The sequence below is a fragment of the Pelodiscus sinensis genome, chromosome W (genome assembly GCF_052426305.1).
Source record: "Pelodiscus sinensis isolate ZL-2025 chromosome W, ASM5242630v1, whole genome shotgun sequence".
NCBI lineage: Eukaryota > Metazoa > Chordata > Testudines > Trionychidae > Pelodiscus > Pelodiscus sinensis.
In genome coordinates, this window is record NC_143084.1 from 8,162,244 (window position 1) to 8,167,500 (window position 5,257).

A 5,257-nucleotide genomic window follows, 5' to 3' on the forward strand; every position below is an offset into this window, starting at 1 on the left:
AAATCATACTGGGGTACAAAATATATCAGAAGGACAGAACAGGTTGTGTGGGGGCGGGGAGTGGCACTATATGTAAAAGAAAATGTAGAATCAAATGAAGTAAAAATCTTAAATGAATCGACATGTTCCATAGAATCTCTATGGAACTAATTCTATGCTCTAATAACACTATAACAGTAGGAATATATTATCGACCTCCTGACCAGGACAGTAATAGTGATTATGAAATGCTAAGGGAGATTAGAGAGCCTATCAAAATAAAAAAAAAAAAACCTCAATAGTGGGGGATTTCAATTATCCCCATATTGACTGGGTACATATCACCTCAGGATGAAATGCAGAGACAAAATTTCTCGATACTTTAAATGACTGCTTCTTGGAGCAGCTGGTACAGGAACCCACAAGGGGAGAGGCAATTCTCGATTTAGTCCTGAGTGGAGTGCAGGATCTGGTCCAAGAGGTAACTATAACAGGACCGCTGGGAAACAGTGACCATAATATAATAACATTTAACATTCCTGTAGTGGGAAGAACACCTCAGCAGCCCAACACTGTGGCAATTAATTTCAGAAAGGGGAACTATGCAAAAATGAGGAGGTTAGTTAAACAGAAATTAAAAGGTACAGCGACTAAAGTAAAATCCCTGCCAGCTGCATGGACACTTTTCAAAGGCACCATAATAGAGGCCCAACTTAAATGTATACCCCAAATTAAAAAACACAGTAAAAACTAAAAAAGAGCCACTGTGGCTTAACAACCATGTAAAAGAAGCAGTGAGAGACAAAAAGGCATCTTTTAAAAAGTGGAAGTCAAATCCTACTAAGAAAAATAGAAAGGAGCATAAACACTGCCAAATTAAGTGTAAAAATGTAATAAGAAAAGCCAGAAGAGTTGGAAGAACAGCTAGCCAAAAACTCAAAAGGTAATAACAAAATGTTTTTAAGTATGTCAGAAGCAGGAACCCTGCTAAAGAGCCAGTGGTGCCCCGGACGATCGAGATACAAAAGGAGCACTTAAAGACGATAAAGTCATTGCGGAGAAACTAAATGAATTCTTTGCTTCAGTCTTCACGGCTGAGGATGTTGGGGAGATTCCCAAACCTGACCCGTCCTTTGTAGGTGACAAATCTGAGGACTTGTCACAGATTGAAGTGTCATTAGAGGAGGTTTTGGAATTAATTGATAAACTTAACAGTAACAAGTCACCAGATAACATTCACCCAAGAGTTCTGAAAGAACTCAAATGTGAAATTGCGGAACTATTAACTATGGTTTGTAAGCTATCCTTTAAATCACCTTCTGTACCCAATGACTCGAAGATAGCTAATGTACCACCAATATTTAAAAAGGGCTCTAGAGGCGATCCCGGCAATTACAGACCAGTAAGTCTAACGTCAGCACCAGGCAAATTAGTTAAAACAATAATAAAGAATAAAATTGTCAGACACATAGAAGAACATAATTTGTTGGGCAAGAATCAACATGGTTTCTGTAAATGGAAACCATGTCTTACTAATCTATTAAAGTTCTTTGAAGGGGTCAACAAACATGTGGACAAGGGGATCCAGTAGATATAGTATACTTAGATTTCCAGAAAGACTTTGACAAGGTCCCTCACCAAAGGCTCTTACGTGAAGTAAGTTGTCATGGGATAAGAGGGAAGATGCTTTCATGGACTGAGAACTGGTTAAAAGACAGGAAACAAAGGGTAGGAATAAATGGTAAATTTTCAGAATGGAGAGGGGTAACTAGTGGTATTTCCCAAGGGTCAGTCCTAGGACCAATCCTGTTCAATTTATTCATAAATGATCTAGAGAAAGGGGTAAACAGTGAGGTGGTAAAGTTTGCAGATGATACTAAACTGCTCAAGGTAGTTAAGACCAAAGCAGGCTATGAAGAACTTCAAAAATCTCACCAAACTAAGTAACTGGGCAACAAAATGGCAAATGAAATTTCATGTGGATAAATGTGAATTAATGCACATTGGAAAAAATAATCCCAACTATACGTACAATATGGTGACTAATTTAGCTATAACTAATCAGGAAAGAGATCCTGGAGTCATCGTGGATAGTTCTCTGAAGATGTCCATGCAGTGTGCAGCGGCAGTCAAAAAAAGCAAACAGGGTGTTAGGAATCATTAAAAAAGGGATAGAGAATAAGACGGAGAATATCTTAGTGCCCTTATATAAATCCATGGTACACCCACATCTTGAATACTGCATACCAATGTGGTTGCCTCATCTCAAAAAAGATATACTGGCAATAGAAAAGGTTCAGAGAAGGGCAACTAAAATGATTAGGGGGTTGGAATGGGTCACCTATGAGGAGAGGTTAAAGAGACTGGGACTTTTCAGCTTGGAAAAGAGGAGACTAAGGGGGGAGGGATATGATAGAAGTCTATAAAATCACGAGTGGTGTGGAGAAAGTGAATAAGGAAAAGTTATTTACTTGTTCCCCTAATATAAGAACTAGGGGCCACCAAATGAAATTAATGGGCAGCAGGTTTAAAACAAATAAAAGAAAGTTCTTCTTCACACAGCGCACAGTCAACCTGTGGAACTCCTTGCCTGAGGAGGTTGTGAAGGCTAGGACTGTTACAGGGTTTAAAAGAGAACTAGATAAATTCATGGAGGTTAAGTCCATTAATGGCTATTAGCCAGTATGGGTAAGGAATGGTGTCCCTAGCCTCTGTTTGTCAGAGGGTGGAGATGGATGGCAGGAGAGAGATCACCTGTTCGGTTCACTCCCTCTGGGGCACCTGGAATTGGCTGGATACTGGGCTGGATGGACCTTTGGTCTGACCCAGTATGGTCATTCTTATGTCTAGACTATGGAGTTTTTCCAGGATACCTAAGCCGCATCTTGGGAATGCGTCTGCTCTTCCACCTTTTTTTTTTTTGCGGAAGAGCAGACATGCTCTTTCGGAAGCCCTGTTGTCTTCGTGCTCGAGGAAGAAGGGTTCTTCTGAAAGAGGAGGTTTTTCCAAAATTTGACGTAGTGTAGACGGGCCAAAACTATCAGAAGAAGGTATGCAAATTGCGGTGCTCAATTTGCGTACCTTTCACTGGAAAAAAAAGCGGTCTAGACATAGCCTGAGACAGGATAAAGAGAAATCCCAGTGCCCAAGAGCTTGCAGAAAATCAGAATAAAGAATGGTCTTAAAGCTGCAGCAGTAAAATAATTGAATGGAGAGGAGCCAACAACGACGGAAAAATAAACATGTCTCCTCTTTCCCTGCAGCTCGCAGCACAGCTTTATTTACAATCTCCTTCTGAGAAGCTATTGGGAAAATTAAAATAGCAAAGATCATAGAATCACAGAACCCTAGAGCTGGAAGAGACCTCAGAAGGTCATCAAGTCCAGCCCCCTGCTCTAGGCAGGACCAATTCCAACTAAATCAACCCGGCCAGGGCTTTGTCCAGCCGAGACTTAAACACCTCTAGGGATGGAGATTCCACTACTTCCCTAGGTAACCCGTTCCAGTGCTTCACCAGCCTCCTAGGGAAATAGTTTTTCCTAATACCCAACCTGGACCTCTCCCACCACAACTTGAGACCATTGCTCCTTGTTCTGCCATCTGTCACTACTGAGAACAGCCTCTCTCCATCCTCTTTGGAACCTCCCTTCAGGAAGTTGAAGGCTGCTATCAAATCCCCCCTCACTCTTTGCTTCTGCAGACTAAACAGACCCAAGTCCCTCAGCCTCTCCTCATAAGTCATGTGCTCCAGCCCCCTAATCATTTTGGTTGCCCTCCGCTGGACCCTCTCCAATGCGTCCACATCCTTTTTGTAGTGGGGGGCCCAGAACTGGACACAGTACTCCAGATGTGGCCTCACCAAAGCCAAATAAAGGGGAATAATCACTTCTCTGGATCTGCTGGCAATGCTCCTCTTAATGCAACCTAATATGCCATTAGCCTTCTTGGCTATAAGGGCACAATGTTGACTCATATCCAGCTTCTCACCCACTGTAACCCCCAGGTCCTTTTCTGCAGAACTACTACTTAACCGGTTGGTCCCCAGCTTGTAACTATGCTTGGGATTCTTCCATCCCAAGTGCAGGACTCTACACTTGTCCTTGTTGAACCTCATCAGATTTCTTGTGGCCCAATCTCCAATTTGTCTAAGTCACTCTGGACCCTATCTTTGCCCTCAAGCGTATCTACCTCTCCCCCTAGCTTAGTGTCAGCCGCAAACTTGCTGAGGGTGCAATCCATCCCCTCATCCAGGTAACTAATAAAGATACTGAATAAAACCGGCCCTAGAACCGAACCTTGGGGCACTCCGCTAGAAATCGACCGCCGGGACGGGGATTCGGCGCTGGGCTCTTCCCTGTTCACTCGCCGTTACTGAGGGAATCCTGGTTAGTTTGTTTTCCTCTGCTGACTAATATGCTTAAATTCAGCGGGTCGCCACGTCTGATCTGAGGTCGCAGTCGGATGGGGACCCACGGCGGAGGGAAGGGGGAAGGGTGGGAGGAACGCCGCCCACGCCCGCCGCCCCACGACCCGCCGTGGAAGCGCATCGGCCCCGGAGGGAGCCCGATCCAGCAAGCTGGGGGAAGAACGGCCCAGCACGAGAGGAGAGCGCGAGCGCCCGGACGACGGGGCGGGAAACCCCGTCGACGGGCACCGCCATCACCCGGGGAAGGGGAGCGGACCGAAAACCCCGACGGGCAGCCGTGTCGCCACAGACAGCCTCGCGGGGCAGGCCCGTCTCCCCTCGGGACCCGGGAGCCGGCACCCACGGCCAGCACCCCCCGGCGCCGCCCCGCACCAACCTCCTCCCACCCCGCCTTCCGTCGGAACGCCCCGCCAAACGATTCGGCAGGGGTGGCGGAACCGGGTTGGGGGGGGGGGGGCAACGAGGCGCGCGCGCGCGGATGGCCGCCGCGGCACCGCTCCTCCGCACACGGGACGAGCTCCCCGAAGCGGACGCTCCGGGGCATCGGGTCTGAATTTAGGGGGACGTAGGCGTTGGGGACAGCCACGAAGGACCGGCCCCAGTGCCTGCGACACCCCAGCCGCATCTCCGGCGGAGCTTCGGCGGCAGGTTGCCTCGCTGCCCTCCAGCACCAGAGGAGGAGGAGGAGGAGGGCAGCCTCCCGCCGCCACCGCACCCGCGGAGACGATTGACCTTCAAGCGACGCTCAGACAGGCGTAGCCCCGGGAGGAACCCGGGGCCGCAAGTGCGTTCGAAGTGTCGATGATCAATGTGTCCTGCAATTCACATTAATTCTCGCAGCTAGCTGCGTTC

General features: G+C 47.3%; 1 non-coding gene across 1 annotated transcript in view; it reads right to left on the bottom strand.

Moving 5' to 3' along the window:
• Window positions 1-5,144: 5,144 nt before the first annotated feature.
• Window positions 5,145-5,257, bottom strand: part of LOC142824179 (5.8S ribosomal RNA) — a 153-nt gene continuing 40 nt past the window's right edge. Inside the window, exon 1 of the ribosomal RNA XR_012899119.1 lies at window positions 5,145-5,257. This exon is cut by the window's right edge and continues 40 nt beyond it. This is a non-coding gene — a ribosomal RNA (5.8S ribosomal RNA).